This window comes from Stegodyphus dumicola, chromosome 8, assembly GCF_044657685.1.
Source record: "Stegodyphus dumicola isolate Sdum_Otavi_A_Nest chromosome 8, ASM4465768v1".
Taxonomy (NCBI): Eukaryota; Metazoa; Arthropoda; class Arachnida; order Araneae; family Eresidae; genus Stegodyphus; species Stegodyphus dumicola.
Window position 1 is genome coordinate 106,750,142 of NC_140775.1, and position 19,874 is coordinate 106,770,015.

Below are 19,874 nucleotides of genomic sequence, written 5' to 3' on the forward strand. Positions count from 1 at the left end.
GCATAAAATCAACTTTGTAAAATTTATCAAGCAGCATTTAATATTTTACACTTCTTATAGCTGACATATTTTAAAGAAGATTAGTGATATTTTATTTACATTTTGCAAACAGAATAATGAAGAATTTTTCTTTTGTGTCTTAGTTTCGTCACGCACTTGCTCAATCTACAGATTAAACAGAAGGCAAATTGTATATCAAACGGCATAGTTCAAAATAAAAAGTAAAATAAAATTTTAAAAAATATAATAAAATAAAAAATCTTAAAGGTTTCAGACTTTAAATTACGTCTAAAGGGGCGTTTTTCTAACGTCTTGCGCGTTACCTTTATGTGTTAAATATCATGTTCTTTGCACGTAAACCATAAAACTCAGTTCAATAGCAATGTCGCAAAATAGTTTAAAAATGAGCATACCCTTTAGAATTTCCGATACACATTTCGGCGCGCTGGAGATAAAAATGTTTACTTCTGTACAGCGTTGCCATTGCTCGCTTTGAAATCCTTGAATTTGTTAATCAAAAATTCGTTAAAGTTTTACAAAATATGAAATCGATAATAAAACAAATTTCAAATTTGGGCTTTCAGATGCCCATATTCGCAGTAGGATTACGTCATCCAAAATTGGATGGCTCTAGGTACCGTTGTGTTATCACAGTGCAATTGACTAGGGCAATGCATGCTAGAACTATTTATCCTAAAAAGGGCACTTTTGTGGAGAATCTTCTATACTGATAAGCCAAATACTCAACTAGTGCTGTGTTGTCAATAAATGGAACTCAGAACAATAAATGACACGTCCTACAGTGAACGAAATTTTGATATGCTAACAGTTACAGCATTAATCCATTCGTCATATTTTATACTTTTCTTCTTGTCTAACTTGTAAAAAAATCATCGTTGGCTATGGTGATTTATTCTAAAGCAGATAACGTTAGTTAAATTTTGTGTAATAAAGCAAGAATACAGAGCCAGTATAAAATACCTTAAACTTTTATTAAGGAAACCTTCTGGAAAACAATGCTGATGACAATGATCATATGCAAAGAAAAAAAAAATAATCTAGAATCCATTGACGTTGACCTTGCCTTTTAAAGTGGTAAAGAATTCACAATTCAGTGTTTAATTACTTTTAGTAAGAAAACAAATTCAGTGTTTAACTACTTTTAGTAAGAAAACAAACTATTTACGAATTCATCTTCCTTCCATAAGCAGCACGGTCTCGGACTATGAGGACGACATGCCTCGCGGCTAACTGCAAGAACAATGTTATCGTATTGCTCTTGGGGAATATTATGAAAATGTCTATTACTGCCTCGTCGCTTTAAATACAAGTATTACGCCATTTCCCATGTTCATCTGTAGCGTCTAGAAAAAGCGCCATGCATAAGAAATACGAGAACGCTATAACAGCAATCCAAAATAATTGGTCGGAAAAATTAAAATAAAACTTCAGTACAACTTCTAATTATTTAAACAATTATTTAAAATAACCGTCTTAAAAAATTTCTTCACAGTTGGCGAGCTAGAATCATACACGTATATTTAAAAAAATAATAAAACAAGTACATCAATAAGATATCATATTAGACTCATAAGTTGTTTAAGACTATTTAATCTCAAATCAAACATCTGCCCCGTACAGTTTTGATCTTCTATACAGATGATTCCCTTACAGAACATTAGTATGACTGTTGGAACATAATTAAATACAACACCCATATTTGCCACCCAACCAGGATAGTGGTTAGTGACTCTGACTGTCGTACCGAAGGATCCGGGTTCAGAGAGCATGGATGTTTGTAAATGTGTAAGTGTCTGTGCGGCATGAAGCCACTCAAAATATGCGACAAGCCGAAAATACTCTCGACATGTTCCGAATAAAATAGTCAGGTTTACTAATTCTGGAAGAAAGCAAGGTCTGATGTTTATGCAAATCTTTTGTTTTATGTGGTACCGTTACATAACAACGTTACATACAACCGTAGTATTTGTTTCGTTCAAAGAGGATTGAATATTGAATACTACCGATATCAATTGAGGCTACTACAATTTTACGAGTTCAAAATGGAAAATTCTGCAGCAATTAAAGTAAAATGCATCAATAAGACAATTGATAGATGAACAAACTGATGATATATTCACTCGCCATTGGTTAGCAAAATTTCGATCAAGAAATCTGGGGCTACGAAGTGAACTTCGTGGTCAGCGTGGCATCCAAGATACGCGACTGTGTTTGAAGCAAGTCTACACGATATGAAAATAATAAACATTTACGCTATAGATAGCATAACAGCACTCAGCTATAAGATGCTGATTAGCAGCATCCATAATGAAACAAGTAAACGGCCTGTACGCGATTAAGTTGAGTTCTACTCGCAGTAACAGAATAAACGAATTCTATGCTTCAAAGATTACAGAATAAAAGACACACGAATTCTTATATTTTTACGAACAAAAATGTCGATCAATATCAGAATACCTAAACAAATCTGATTTATTTCTTCCTGCAGGTTTATCCACTGAATCAAGGTCAATGAGAGGAACAATTCACTAAGTGATCCTGATCTAAAAAAATTATGACATTTATTAATATGAAAACCAAAATGCGTTCTCCTCATAATAGCAGCCAAAGCATTAATGAATTCAAAGATTTGCTTTTCTCCAATTCATGAAACAAATTCTGCAACTGGGAAACAGATGAAATGTGCGCTAGATATTGTCAAATATATTTTTCAATTAATCAAAGAACAAGATTCGGGCTAATTTTGTTTCTCTCAATGGGTTTAAGGAAACGTATTTGAAATTATCCGTGCGGAACTGTTTACAAATATTTCAAAGCGTTGAAATGAGCCAAGCGGAACAAGAGCCTTACCAAATGAATAATGAAAATAGCATACAAGGCAAAAAATCCTTGGCTAAATATAAATGCTTACTTTTAATCTGAATACATTTCTTTCAAAAAACAATTCGGAAAAAAAAAAAAAAAGCTTCAGTAAGCTTTTAAAACAAGTGTCAAAAGGATTAAAATTTGAGGGAAAAAAAGAAAGAAAAATTTAACAAAAGAAAGTAAGAAGTTTCGTCAAGTCAGCTTCATGACAAACTATTTCGTAATTAGGTATTTAAAAAAAATTAGACTTATTGCTTCAAAATTCCATTTAAATGCCAGATCAGTATCAAAATCATAACCAAAGTTCATTTCAATTTGAAACAAAATTTCCTACTAACATTTACAGAAAGCATAGAGATTTTAGGAGTTGCTGAACGGCAATTTTTTTAATTATCATTCGGGAAAATACATGCAAGATAAGGTTACGATCTGATGCTTCGCGCAAAACCGCCTTATTGATATGGTGGTAAAGAAGCCACCTACCATAGCCTTGGGTTCGGGATCGAACCCACGAGAAAGCATGGATGTTTGTAAGTATGTCGTGTCTTTGTAGAATGGGGCCCTTTAAAATACTTTTTACCTGAAAGTCCTCTCAAAAGATTGATGGTACGGAAAACCTTAGATCCGTCTCCTGGAATGTTCTTCATCAAAAATGGGACTGCCTTTCTCCTTGGTTGTTATTCGTTCGTCCCTAGTGGTACACTCTGCAAACATTTTCAGAAATGAAGTGGATAAATGATCAACAAGTTTGGCCATTCCCGATGAATGCATTAAGTTGCAAATGCCCGCTCGTTTGAAACAACAACATGCTCAACGGAATAAACGGCTTGTCTGATAAATACCTGGTAATGTAACGAAACTTAATCTAACAGTCCCAAAATACTGGAAAGACTACGCTAACAACGTTTCTTATGCTAATAAAAAAAGAAAAATGCAAACAAAACAAAAAAAGCATCTTCAAACTACACAAAGTTTAAGACATCTATAAAAAATTATTGATATTCTGATCAGTTTCACCATGCATCCCTCAAAAAGTAAAAATTTTGCCTCCCCATCTGCGAAGAACATCACTCACAGCTGACAAGTTGGAGCGATTTATAGAAGTGTGTGACACCTTTGATGACGAGAGGCACAGGGCCGCTGACAGTGGCCACTGTCGGCAGTTTTTAGGGTATGTCGCAAAACGAAACGATGCCCAGCCTACCTTGACCATGCTGGGTCCGTGAACGCGACAAACCCGCTCTGGTCTAACGACGCAGGAAATGGAGACCGGTTTCGACCAACTCTTGCACTCACCTACCCTCTTGCCATCGTTTTCCGGCCACCTAATTTTTAAATTATGTATCATGAGATTGGCAAAACAAAAGAATAAAAGAATGTATCGGTCTGCAAGGGCTGAATTGTTAAGACGACCAAAGGACGAAATGGAAATGCCTACAACCGATTATCTACAATGTGCCATGACTCGCAAGTTATGGAAATTTAAAGCATTTTCAAATCAAGTGACGACAGAGAAATAAACGCTCTAGCATTTAAACGCCAAATTCAATAGAAACGAAATTGTTAGAGCATTTTGGGTTTTAATTACATAAAGCAGTTATTCCCAAAACGTTTGGTCGTGACCCCGTAGGCACTTTTTTGGTATGTCCAGAAAAAGTTTTGTTGCATAACTGTACACATTTAATTAATTCATTTGCAATTATCAATTTATCGCAAATTTACAGATATACTATTAATCTTTTCTTTCGTTATATTCTTCTGTGTTTCTTCTCTCTCTTCCTTTTTTTCATGAAAGCAATCATGTGCACTTGGGTCTTCATATATAAGCGCGAAATACTGTAATAAAGAAAAGTGGATTAAGTCAACTTATTTTCTTGCTTTACTTGAAATTAATTAGCAAATTTGTCATTAAGTTATTATAAGATGGTTTACGCATCGACAGCTCTTTGTTTTAGCGATCTATTTAAGCGTTGGTAATAGCAAAACAAGATCTATTAAAAATGCTCCTTTCAAATAAAAAACAGTGTATTTCTAAAAGAAAAATGGGAAACAAAGTTGCAAAAAATTTAAGAGCAAATAAAATGTAAAAAGCAGAATTTGCATTACTAGGAGACGTGTGAAGGGTACGAAAAGCTTCGAAGTAATATTAACTAGTTTGCGGGGGGGGAGGGGAATTCAGCCCATTTTTTGCAAAAGTACACATTAGCCCCATGTTAGGCTTCCTCGGATGAAGCATTTTTAAAAATCGTCTCATTTTAGACTATCTCGATCGAGACAGTGAGAACAATTTCTGTTTCAGCCTTTGGTATTGAGAGTCACCGCTGAATCCTTAATATATGATCGGAAGTCTCGTAATTGTGAAATGTGTAGGAAATGATGTCACAATCACGCTCCGTAGCTTAAATCAGTTGTTCAGACAATGTTTAGATGCAACATTAAAGTCACATCAATTGCTTACCTGTTCAACGACAAAGAAAGCGACGACCAGATGCTTACAACGAAGGGTCCTTCGTGGAATACTTTCTAAAGGAAAGTGGCTCTCGCAATCACCGGAATATTAAAAGCGAAAAGTCTTACGAGTTATGACTTCACATTACAATGCAATTCCATTAGTTCCATTTAATAAATGGATAATACTTCTTACCGGTCTTACAAGTTCCCTGGAAAAACGGAATCACAACACTATAAGAGACACAACAATATCACAAACATTACAACAGAAAAATTTAAAGCAGCGTACCGCTCTCAATATTATGGTCTTTCAGATTCCTATGCGAACAACACAATTTTAATAAAGACGAATACAATTGAATGAAATGTGCACTTTTCACATTAGCAGCGAATGTTGGAAGGTACCATTTTAGTTCTTGAACCAGTTATTTTATATTAATCAGTTTTCTTATTCTCCTCATTTATATTTTCCTGTCAGAATGTAAATTTCTACCTCGCGTAATATTCAAATGAGGTAGAAAGAAGAGAGTATTTAAGGGAAGGTTTCATAGCGTAGAATTAGTCTTTCACTTTGCATCCTGTCCTCCGAACACACTCTTGCATTTGCTATACCTGCAGTGTACTTATTAATTCATGACAGTCGGTATACGGCTTGCCATCTGCAAGCTACACACGGCAATAGTGAAGAAAGGAAAAACGTAGAATCAGAGCGTGTTCTGCTTGCTGAAGGACATGTTGCTAAATTGATTCTCTTGCTAGTAGTATATCGCGGCGTTGCCATATTCTCGCCATTAAGCTTGTTACACCGACCTTAGGTCAGAACCAACTTGCGCGTAACTCTAACTGCGCAGCTGTTAGGCTAACTTACTTTTCTTAGTTTTAGTTAATTTATTATCTTTGATTTAAGTCATAACTGTTGGCTTTTGTAAGTACGAGTGGTGCCGTCTGTTAATATTTATTTGAGTCAAATAAAAGGGTCCTTTACACCCTGTTCCTGTGGTAATAACTAAACATATCGATAATTCCTTATTAAGTCTGTATGACGTTTTGCACATTTTATGCTTGCAAAGAGTACGAAACGTCATAGTGTTATCTTCCTTAACTAGTGCATATATATATCACAATCGGCCCACTAGCGGTAAAGCCGTTGAAAACTGGTAGTTTGATTCGGGTTTGAACTCCAAGCGAACGGGCTGGCTACATGGTCATTTCCGTTGTTTTTCTTATGCGTAATGTGGATAAGAGCAAGTTTTCCACAGAAAGTCCTCTATGAAGGTGTATCTCCCCTTAGGCAGGTAGCCCTCATGTGCTTTAAGAAACAAATATGTGCCAATAAACCAAATGAAATCAAACAATCGCAACGCAATTTAAAAATTTCTCTCAATAAAGCAAGTTAATTACGAATTTGGAGAAGTAAATTCCACAACACTTGTAAAACTGAAATCTCTAAAAGCAGAATTCTGCCACGCAATACGTCTTCCATGGTGTTCCTCTACGAGATTCAAACCACATTTTGCTGACCAGCTTATTTGCTCAGTTGCCTTCAGTTTCAAGCAATTTGTCAACCATGCATGCTCGATAAGCATGCGGGTTCCCTGCATAAAAACAGATTAAGACTAATATACACCTCTAAAAGGTTTTAGGCTTATTGGACTTAATCTCGATATCTCTTAGCAAATACAGATCTTTTGTTGAATATGTGGAGAAGAATATTGATCAGTATACTCTCCATCACTTTAAACTGCCATAACGTCCCCTTATGTTTGTGGGAATATTTAGAGGTACCATGAACATGTAAACCGTGTCTAAAATTAGTTAGAACGCTAAGTTAATCTCGACTGGTTACTGCAGACAGCATAGGCCCCTTGTTGTAGACTCCAGATCTGTTGCTCCTTAAACCAATTCACGAAGGTCAGCTTTTGTTATGAAGCCAGAAAAACATAAACTATTCGTTTTCTGACATAAAAGCACTTTTTATTAAGCTTCATGTACCCTATCTGGCGTAACAGATGTGTTCTCATAGTTGCAAGTTTTGAACTCAGTTACCTAGCAGTAAAAATCATGTTCGAAGGGGTAATTGCGGATGAAAATCAACCTTCAGACGCAGATTCCCCTCCCCCTTCTACGACCTTGTGTCAGCTTTCTAACAATACGTTCAGTCCTTATAGCATATATATAATGAGCAAACTGTTTACTCTGAAACGCTCACTGCAAAATATTCACAAATAGTAGCATTGATCCTTCCATAATTGTTCACCCTGATTCTAAACACATGACAGTTCTCTACCACAGAACCTCTTCAATTTCATACATCGGCATCATAAAAAAATGCTTTCAATCGATAAACACTGAAATCAAACTTAGAATTGCAGAAATTCGCATTGAAAGATATTTTGTGCATAGAGCTTGTCACCTTTTGGATGACGTCGTAATATTATTTTTATTTCAGAAGCAGACTGATTAAAGCAAATCGGATAACAATAATTACGTTTACATTTTGTTAATTCCACTGAAAAATAAATCAGATTGATTGATTACTTAGTGAAATATCGTTATTTTTATTTATGATGAAAGGTAATTTGGGGCACCAAGTATTACATTTATGATTCTTCATGGCTTCGTCTAAAAACTGATGCTGTAAATGGAAGAAAAAATGTCATTAAAAGTAAATTAGTAGTTTACCCAACTCAGAAAGAATATAATTAAGCATGAAATATATCTTATCAATTTCTCCTTTCCTTGCCAAGGCTTTATATCGAACATGCTTCATCTAGCTTAAAGTCAAAGAAAGTCATAAAAACCAAACTCAGTCAAAAAACCAAACCCATTCCAAGATACTAAACAGAAAAAAATTAGACGTCTAAAACTATCCAAATGTAACTTAAACGTTATTTTAAGGCAAACCGCAGCATGGCATTGCTCCAAATATATGGTAAATACGCCTCCCATTACACTTATACGAGGAAAACATTCAATTAGAGTACCGTTATAAATGGGGGGAAGCGAAAACTAGGTTCTAATTAACGAAGCGCAGTGAAATGTCTCCATGCAGAGTTTTTTTAGAATTAACGCTTCTTAACCACGGATTAAAAAATAAGAAGCGTGTAGAATGTGTCTCTAGTTTCCCACCAGAAGTTGGTTGCCTTTCGTTCTAAATTAGTACTTACATAGTCATCTTTCAGGACAAAGGCAACAACTGTAAAAACGCTTCTCGCTTTGAAAAAAATTTGCAAATGTTTTGCAGAAAATAGTTCGGTTACAGATGACTAGTTTGAACTTCATAAATTAAAACTTTAAGCTATATATAAGATAAAAAAATTTATAAAACCTTAAAAGCATAAAAGCTTTAAATATACAGGGTGTTTAAAAAAGAATCGCCCGATTAAAAAAAAATCGTAACTGCACAGCTTTTAATCCGTTTTGTCGAATAATGCGTAGGTAGAAAGAAGGGAAATCACGAGTTTCATGCAGTTGACCGATTAGCTTTAGCGCTAATGCTCTCCCTTCACCTGCCACTTCAGTGTTTGTGACATTCTTCCTTATATATATACATAGATTTTGTAAAACTTACAAATTTTTGATTAACAAACTCTACGATTTGAAAGCGAGCAGTAGCAACACGTTTCGAAATAAAGCAGTTTTATCTCCAACGCACGAGACTGTTGCCACTCGGAAAAATGAGTGAGAAAATTAGCGCTTTCAGAATTTTTAATTATTATTTCGGCTGATTAAAGTTGTACGAAGATGGGAATAGTTGAAATGAATCCCACGAATTTTTGGAATCGAGAATATTGTATTTAATGTTTGGGAATGCTATTTTTATTTCACTGTAAAACTTCGAATTTTTTTATTAACAAACTCTACGATTTGAAAGCGAGCAGTAGCAACACGTTTCGAAATAAAGCAGTTTTATCTCCAACGCACGAGACTGTTGCCACTCGGAAAAATGAGTGCGAAAATTAGCGCTTTCAGAATTTTTAATTATTATTTCGGCTGATTAAAGTTGTACGAAGATGGGAATAGTTGAAATGAATCCCACGAATTTTTGGAATCGAGAATATTGTATTTAATGTTTGGGAATGCTATTTTTATTTCACTGTAAAACTTCGAATTTTTTTATTAACAAATTCACGGATTTGAAAGCGAGCAGCGGCAACAACTTTCGAAATAAAGCAGATTTTCATCTCCAACTTGCGAGACTATTGCCACTCGGAAAAATGAGGTCGAAAATTACCCTTTTCCCGAGTTTTCATTTATTTATTTTTGGGGGAAAATGGGCATCGACCTTTTCCAGGACCCAGAAAAGAATTGTAGAAAGTTTGGTGACGAGAGCTATAGTGGTGACTGACAGCCTTGCTGAATTGATTAATTGATTATCTAAGTTTTGGAGCATTCTTAGATAACATGCCACAAATGTAAGGATGCTCCACGGTTTTTTCTGCCTCACCTCAGGCGCTGAACGATTTATAATTTCAAATACTTCTGTAGAGTCATTAGATATTTCGAAGATGTGAAAAATGTGCAATGCCCTCACTAAGACTCGAACCTGGACTTCTCGAATACGCGCCGAGTCTGCTACTGTTACACCACGAAGGCATGCTGGAAGTAGAGAGAAAATAACTTATATACCTTCCTTTTTAAAGGACAGTGGGGATTAGGGAACTCAATTTCTGGTGGTGACGAATTATTGTCTACCACCTTTTAGTTCGAGTGCTATTTGTAGATTCATTAGGATATTTTGAAGCACGAGATTTGAAAAATGTACAATGCCCTCCCCGGGACTCGAACCTGGACCTCTCGATTAATCGCCGAGTGTGCTACCGTTACACCACGAAGGCATGCTGGAAGGAGGGAGAAAATACCTTATATTATCATGGTGGTATGTATTTGGGGTTTCATACGATGAGCTGTCCTTTTAATAACTAGCACACATTTTTTTGCTACAAATATTTCCGCAAAGATTCATCTCGTTATTACGACATCAATTGGTCGCTCAGACCCCAAACAAATGTGTTGATTTTTCTCCTGTAGATTACTCTTATGAAACAAATTTTCAGAACAAGTTACACTGCACTACAGAAATTGAAGAATCTCATCCAGAATTGTCTTTAACAGTATCCCTAGCATAGGCTGCACGAGAAACTGACAGCTTTTGACTTCGCTAGGAACAATGAATCGGTGCAGCAAGTTCTGTCCTTTGATACAGCTTATATTCAAACACTGAGTTGATAAATGACACTCCCATAATTACTATTTGACCTAAAGACTAACAAAAAAGCAAGAATGCTCGCTCATAATACAACATTAATAGGCTACGAATGTTATACATACAATCACTTATAGAAATGAATAATTATTTTATTTTCATATAAAATAAAAGTAAATTCAATATTTTATTGAAAATACTTTGATATTCCCGCAGGTAAATAAAAAATGTCATTAGATAAAACATGACGTCTGGATCCTTTCCATGTCAGTTAAAAATTATACGTTACATGTGTAATTAGACAATGTCTTTAACAACCTCCATAATAATCTTAACTCGATTCTGCTCATGAAATTAAATAACAAAATTGATCGGCTAAATATGACTAATGACTAAACTAACAAGATTTCAAGAAAATTCATTGCAGTAAATTTTACATCCATACCTGAATATAAATGAAAGGATAAGCCTGACGAAAAACCGGTCTTGGACTCTGAAAAAAAAAAAAAAAAAAATCAAAGAAATGAAGCTGATCTATTTCGAAATGTTATATATTTTAGCATATTATTATGAGGTAAAAGTTTAATATTATTAACTTATAATACTACTAGAAAGCCCAGCGGTCATACGAAATGACCGCTGTTCTAGATATTATAAATTGTAATTAAAATGATTTGTGCAAAAGTGTCTGCTAAGTCAAACTGAATTACCCAGGCCCCTTTTGCTTACTGCCCCACGGGATTTACCCCATCTACTTGCTTATTTGCTTAAAGTAGAGTGCAATGAAGGAATTCACTGGCGGTACATTTCTTAAGAGCCACCGCTAGCTCAATCAATAAAGGTGATTTAAATAATGAAATGTTAATTCACATGTCAAAGATCTCTTTGTACACAACATTTCTTGTGTAGATCTTTCCATCATTTTTAAGCTCGCCTTGCAGAGGACCATCCGTTATTTTTAATTTTACGTCCGTTCTTTCACGAACTCTTGAACAGGCAACATAAAGTTGACCGTCTCCAAATGCAGGCTCAGGTAAAAAAATGCCACCACGCTTAAGCGTTTGACCCTGAGACTTATTGATGGTCATAGCAAAGGCAAGTTTTACATGAAATGGTCTACGTCTCAATTGAAACGGCAACTTCCCCCCATTGGCTAGTACAGTTACGCAAGCAACCAATAAACTATCGGCGACAAACAGGCACTTAAGAGAAAACAGACACGCATATATATATGTGTGTGTGTGTGGGGGGGGGGGGGGGTGAAGTAACATTATCTTCTCCGAAACGGCTGGCTCCCGGGCTTAGAGAAGCACACCGTTGGATTACCCAGGTCCGTGGCACGCCATTTTGACCATTCGCGTCTTCTTGGGACTTTAATTAGCCGAGACACTAATTAAAAACTAATTTTCCCCCTACGTTTTCCCTACATTCTCTACTTTCTTGGGTTTTCCCTATTAGAGGAATTCGGCTACGTGCCAAATTCTTTTTTCTCGAATATCTACGGAATGGCACCGAATTGAAATTCGAGACGCGTATCCTCGGATTCCAAAAAATTCTCCGAATCCATTGATACCGTTCTCATCTTCGTACGACTTACTTTCTGCAGTTTTTAATTAATATCTTCGTAGCCGAGATATTAATTAAAAACTGTAGAAAACGGTTATTTCTGCGCTCATTTTTCCGAGTAGCAACAATAAACTATCGGCGACACACACTTTAGCCGCTTAAATATATAAAGAAGATATTTAAATATTTTTGCTACTTATAATACTACACTTAAATAATTGATGTATTTACTGAAAGTTACTATATTTTGTTGCAACGAAAATTATGATTGCTGCAGATACATTCAGGAGGCAGTATATCAAAATACTATTTATCTTTCTGAAGTTGAACCTGTATTTTAGTCACATACGTGAAAATCGCACTAGCAATAGCGAAAAATTATTTCCTTACACAGTTCCCTCCCCTCCCCAGCGCTATAGTTTTTATTATTATTATTATTTATTTATTTATGGCATTATTATTATCAGTTACTTTTTTCTCCTTGTTCAGTGCAAGAAAATCACCATAACTACATTTTACTACGAGATCATTAAATATTGGGGGGGAAGCAAGTTATGGGTCAAGTGAGAAGAAAAAATAAATACGTTCGACTCAAAACAATAAATTGCTGAACAAGGCCATTAGGAGCATTTTTTACACGCGTTGCCTGCAGAACGGTTTTTTTGTTTTTAACGATAATGTATTCATTCGCAAATGTTCTTCCTCCCCCCTGTTGTTACCACTAAACGCAGCATCGAAACCTCAGGTTTAAATGAATACTAACTAACCACGGTCTCGTAATCACAGGTTTTAACATGTCGAAACAAGGAAATTAGAACACATATGTTTTCCTTTGAAACAGTGCACAAAAACATTCCGTTTTCCAACCTGCTGTTCTAAAAATAAATCTATCGGAGAGATTTATATAAAACTATCCAACTTTTTATCTATTGAATTTTATAATTTGTTTTTGAAGTCCAATAGTGCGTAAGGATATCATTATTATACATATTTATGTATTCCCATTTTCATTGAATGTTTAATCCTTTAGTGATCCATAATACTAACATATTTTAATACTGAATCTTTCAAGTTATGGGGTTAGTCAGCTGAAAGCGCCCACACCAGTGGCCAAGTAGGTAAGGCGGCGGCTACATGGGTATTTTCGCGATTTTCTCTGCGTGTAATGTGAATTTGAATTGTTTTCTTTATGAAAAGTTTTTTACAAAAACATTCTTCTTCATATTCAGACAACTTTAGAGTGTTTTTTCATAGTTAAAAACGATTTAAACAAACAAGAGCTATCAAATCACATGTATGATACGATACAAGAGTGCAATATCTAATATAAAACACGATATACTGGAAATATACAGTATTTTCCACTAATATATGGAAGAAAGACAAGCCAATACATAACTGGAAAAAATAATTGTGAACTGATGCAAATTTCTTCAAAACTAATGCAAATCCAAGCTAGGACTTCTGGCTGTTCAACCTTTTCGCTTTATAACGAATAGCAAACACTGTTTAATACTGAGTGCATGCAAAACGGAAACATTTACAGCTCAAGCACAGCAGGAAGAAAATTTAATACATACATCGAAGAAGCTCTTTGCAAAACACTATGAAACTTCGTAAGCTATTAAACAGCAAACTCAGATGCTATTAAAAAATATTTTTGAATACTCTTGAAAACAAGCACAAATCACTAGTGATTAGGAGCAGGGAAAATGTTAGTGAAACAAATGTTAAAATCGATCGTTTTCCATAGAAAAAAAAAAGGGGGGAGGAAAGCAAAATAATTGTATTTCTTATCAGCTGCACAGCATCCAAAAAAAAAAAAAAAAATCCGTTTGCAAAATTAAAGCAGCGAAATAGAATTAAAAACCGTCATATATAAACAGGATTTTTTTAGCATTGCAAATGAAAACAATTATAAACTAAGCATTCTGAAATCCATAGAATGGAAGAGACCTTTCTAACACAGAGAGCGCGAGAATTTCGTTTCATACAATAGGTTCGCTAAAGATGAAAAGTAACAATTACTGGAGGCCAACTAGCTCAAAAAGTCAATAGAATTGGCACAGAAAAATAGCAGCTTTAAGATCAGATAAAAGAAAGAATGATCCGTTAAAATTCTTCCAATTCCATCACCCAATCAGCCTAACTGTTGTAACCTAATTCAAACTCTTCCGCCTAACGGTTGTCAGCGGAATTAAGAACCTACATCAGCTTTTTTGCTAGAAAAAAACTATAAAAAAATAGCATTCTTAGCATATTTAATATAGCACAAGTCTTGTTTAAAATTAGGCAATATTCAATCTTATGAATCTATGTGCTCAACCCCTTCCCCAATATATTACACGTGCTATCTGCTGCTCAGTGTGTTATAAAAATTTCGACATTAAGCTACTACATTTGTAGAACATTCAGGAAAAAAAAAATAATATTAATCTTTTATTTATAATCCTCATGGGAAATAACTATGAAACACACGTAGCCAACCCGTTTTAACTGCCGGGTCTAACAATGTCCAAGGGTTTAAAAAACAAAGATATTTCGAACCATCTAGTGGCTGAAGTTAAAGATGAACTAATTCATTCTCAAGATACTTCTGTAGCAGAACGTAACAGTATTCCTACATTGAGACATACTGCTTTTATTAACATAGGTAACTTGCTTAATCATTTTTGTCTTTACGCACAAGGAATATTTATATATGCAAAATTTACTTATTATAACGTTCAGGTACAAAGTTAGGTAAGATTAGATAAGTTTATTTGTCATGGCAAAGTATTCGTGGCCCATCTGTCTTAGAAAGGATATCTTCACGAAGAAGTTTCTAAGGAAAACCGGCTCATATTAAAATCGCATATGGGGAAAATCACGAAGCAGGCAGCTTCTTCTGCCGTAAAAATCGAACTCTGCACTAATTACCAGTGCTTCACTGACCTATGCACTAAACCACTACGAACAAAAAGTAAACTAAACGCGAAAAAATTACTTTAATATTCAACAATCTATCAAGCGAAATTCTAGTAGCTTAAAAAATGCAGCATTTTTCACAAAAACTATTTTTAAACTCAAATAATCTTTTAATCTGTACAAAGATATGCTTCAATTACTGCCGTGCTCTAGTATCCAGGTCATTTCAATTGTCTGCGGTTAACCTCACTCCCACCCCAAAAAAGTTATAAAATCAGAGAAATAAATAGTTCATTAATTACAAATTGCATAGTGCAAAAACGAGTCATAACATGGTGAAAACCAAGAGCTCAACAAACGTGCCCAATAATAAAGGGTCACACCGTACATCCCGTATATACGGGACTGTCACCGTATTTCACTATCCAGTCCCGTACTGCTCTTTGCCTTTGTTCCTTTCTTCCTGAACTGGTGATGACTGGATGATTCTCAACCAAATTCCCGAAGGAAGAAATAGAACGTAAACGTGCATATGTACAAGTAAGAAACATCGATATTGGCAACACTGGCATTCCTTTAACCAGTTTGTTTATCTAAAATATTATTAAAAGAAAAATAATATCAAGCAAAACTACGAAATTGAGTATGAAAGAGAAATGGCTTACGATTTATGCACATACAAAAAATACTGATCAAAAGGCTTTCTAATAAAGCTATGTGAATACGTAATGTTTGCACCCTAACCCACAATGCAAATATGGAGAGAATATTTTTTTGAATGTCATTTCAAAGAAAGAAAGAAGTTATGAGAAGAGACAATTCTCATTTGTTATTATAATTTTAAAATCACTTGTGCACAGTTTTATAATTATGTTCAAGAAGAAAATGATGTGATTAAGAGAGTCAAATTAACTTTAAAATATGACAGGTCTTAAAAAAAGGAATTAGCCTTGCATCTTTTTTATTAGTCTACGAGCTTATTTTATTAGGTTGCTTAAACTTTACTGACTTTTTATTAGAGTAAAATAAATCCTTAACTACCCCTTTTTTTCATTTTATTTCTTCAACAGTTCAACGCCCCATGTTAACGCTTGGCAATTATGTCAACCCTACCTATAATGTTTCCCCACGGCATCACTCACGACCATGAGCACAAATAAGCATCGGTTGTTTCACTGTTTATGCAGTATTTTGATAAAACACAAGATTTCTGTGAACGCTTAAAATTTCTCATGATAATGCGCATTATAAACCCAATTTTATTTGGCCCTTTTCGAATCTGAATATAACCCAGAAATTTACGTTCAATGATAGTATAAAATGCCGCTCAAATTTTGATTCTAAGGCTTGAAATTAATGAGTTAATTAAAGTATTACGAGTTTACTTAGATTCTAAATATAAAATAATATTCTGAAAATAAGATATAATATTATCTGGTCCTTTGGTAGAATTTTTTTGACTGTTGTTTTAAGAATTCAAATAAAATGCCAAAACGCACCTTCTTCCATTACTGCCAGACCTCCCGGTTTTAAGACAAAATCACGGTGTCCCGGCCAGTTTACTTCTCTTCCCTGTAAAAATTAAATTTGATTTTATAGATGACCAAAAAGTCTAAAAACTTTTGAAGGTCTGAAAGCGTTTTTTAGAAATGTGCCCATCAACAATAAAAAACTTGTTTACTGATTTAACGCGCGAGTTGTATTTGTGGTTTGTCCATGGACAGCTTGCACTTTTTAACAAGGCCATCCTGGTAATGGGAAAAGATAACACTACAGCTTTTGAGGTTGTTGAAGCTCGTAAAGCTTTCAAAAGAAACCTGACAGAAAGAAAGGCTTCAAGCTTTATCCTATGGGCGCAAAGAACATCTACAAGAATCTAGACGAGCAAGTCCGTAACAGTGTGATAGAAGAATTTGATGGCTTTTATGAAAGATGCATTGCATATTTGCATACCCTGGGAGAATAGTTTTGGAAATGCTGAGCAGTTTTCTTGGGTCAATCTCACCAAAACAAATGCTGGTAATAGGGAAAACGCAGAAACTTCTGCTGAGATGATTAACAGCAGTCTTCTTGATGTACCCGATATGCAAATAAACACTAATCAGCTGTATGACCAAGTTGTGCTAGCTAAAGAATATTTGCAGCCAAATTGGGAACAGTGGAAGCAAGAACAGTCTACCAGAGATGTGATTACTTCAAGTGAAGAAAAATTGCTCAGGCTATTTGATCACTTGAAGGAGAATCACATAGCAATCCCCAATCTGATCAAGATTGTTGACTATGCCTTCTACTTACCTCGGACATCAGCACCAGTTGAGAGAGTTTTTCTTTGATGAACAACGCATGGACTGATGATAGGGGTTTGTGCAAGAATCTACGGTTAAAGGCTTGATGACATATAAAATTAGCCTGTGAAGGTTTTTACAAGAAGATTAAAACCAAAAAATACTTTCTAAAAAACGTCCTAGCCAATGAAAAGCACATGTAAATATTGTTCAAAATTTTATTCCTCATTTAAAGTGTTTCTTCTTACTTAAGTAACTTATAAATATTAGCATGTACGAAATAAAATGTTTAAATTTATATCTTTGCGTCATTTATTATTACCCATGATTTAGGTTCCTATTAAGTAACCATTTATTCATAACATTGAGAATAAACGACCCTTTGAAACACTTTAAAAACCCGCCAAGGGTGTGTATCCTTGAATACTCGCGATGCCGGGGGACATTCCGGTGTTCCGGTTGAACATTTCTGAAAGCTAGCAAGTCTACCTTTAAGTCCACTACACGTTTGCATGTGGACACTTCATGTAAATATATTATTTTTACAATGAGCATTAAAAAGGCTAAATTTAGATACAGCACTTTTCTTCTCGGTTTCGGTCATTTAAATAGCGTTATATGTATTTGATGGAAACGGTCCAAAATTCAGCGAATATTAAAAAGAATTGGTCACAGTATATTCAAATTTGTCCCGAATCTCACTCACACAAGCACGCACGCACACACACACAAAACAAAATAATAATAATTTGAACATTAATAAAATGTGGAAAACGAGTTGTTAATATGAACGGAAAGTTTTATTTTTAATTTTTCATACAACCTGCTATTTCCTTAACTGGTTTATTTTTATTGTGGTAGCTATGAAGAATTAAAGAAGTGAATACGGAAAACAGAAGTGCAAAACCATAGTTTTCTGAATGCTAGAACACATTTAATGAATTACTGGACTAATAATGTCAAACGAAAAAAATATATTAATTGGTTTAAAGCAAAGGACGACAATCACGAAGTGCCAATTCACAAACAGAAAATATTGCTTCCAGTTTTGTAAACATACATGAAAGAAATAATAACTCCACAAATGTTATGATTCACAAAAAGCCTTTTAATGAAACCAGTTTTGCCGTTTTCTTCCTTGACTTGGGGCTGAACGGCAATTATTCCTGTTACTTGCTATTTTCAACAATGGCGTAAGTCAGGTTAACCGCAGGCATCGAAAATAACCAGTTGTACAACGAAAACAGGACATTATTCACATAATGGTGCTCATGAATAGTTTAGAAGCCAATTTAAAAAACTTAAATGGACGTTAATATAACCAGAAATACTTACCATTTAGCGAAAACCAATCCTTTTTTTTACGGATTATTCTTCAAGAAAAGTGAAAATATATTTGACACAATATATTGTTGGCTACGTAACATGATTCAAGAATCCATGTTAATAATTTTTTTAACAAAATCTTGGGTTAATAAATTTTTTATCCTCGAAACTGAGATTTAACTCAAAATCTTGAAACCAATAAGCATTTAATTTTTTTTAATCGATCTTATTATCCCGGTTTAGAATCCCACAATATTATGGGAAAATGTCCTTTTACGATTCAAGTGTAAGGGAAGCATTTTTACTCTGAAACTTTGCCAGAAATATGAGCAATATTTCTACATCAAATGAATTTCTTCCATACAAAATTCAAAAAAAGGGGGGAATAAGCTTCTTTATGTATATGTTACCGGCAAAGTATGAAACGCCGGCATTCTATAGAATGCCTAGACATTGTATATAATGCCGGACGATTTTAGGCAAAATATGAACTAAGGGAATTATTACATACTTTACCTAGGCATTCTATAGAATGACAAATGCTCTTTACGCAAAGTATGAACAAAAAGGTTATGATAAGGCTAGTATTTAAAACACGTTCATTCCTCTAAAATATAAATGTTATTTTGAAAATTAATGAAAGAGTGCATTAAAAAAACTGTTCTTCGAAATATGTAAGAAAAAAAGATAATGAGGTGATCTTAATGCAGCGTAATAAATTTGTATTTTCTATCTGGCTGAGGCTGTGAATCGGTAAGATCTACCTGACAACGAAGTTAAATTCAGAAACAATCATAGGTTTCACATCAGTGCCCTCTTTATACCTTTTTGTTTTTTTCTGGCAGGGCTCACAAAGTTGGTTGTTACAGTTCAATATCATTACGTGTAACATTTTGGCAATTGGTTGAAAGTTCTTTTGACATTCTGTCACGTCGTTCCATGAGTTTCCATGAAATACGGAAAATAACTCAGAGTCCATGACGCATTACTGCAGCATAGTACCGAACGCTTTCTTTAATAGTATAAATGAATGCACTTCTGTTTTCCACAAACATCACAACCTAGCGATTCGGCGGCCAGTAGTCCCGTGGTTCTTTCTTAGTAGTCATTCTGGCCTTTTTACATCATTTATTAACTGCTGGTGAGTAGCTTATGTATTTTATACTTTGCCGGTTTTTCATTTGGCATTCTATAGAATGCCTAGGAAATGTGTGAAATATGAATCGTTTCATACATTGCCGGTTAGT

General features: G+C 34.7%; 1 protein-coding gene across 2 annotated transcripts in view; it reads right to left on the reverse strand.

Annotated features, from left to right (window-relative positions):
* Positions 1-19,874, reverse strand: part of CdGAPr (GTPase-activating protein CdGAPr) — a 255,305-nt gene that overhangs the window by 162,588 nt on the left and 72,843 nt on the right. The window contains exon 2 of one of the 2 annotated variants that reach the window (XM_035361217.2): positions 10,989-11,036. The exons of the other annotated variant lie outside the window; for it this stretch is intronic. The gene's annotated coding sequence lies outside the window, so the exon portion shown is untranslated. The remainder of the gene's footprint in view (positions 1-10,988; positions 11,037-19,874) is intronic. 2 annotated transcript variants of the gene reach the window in all.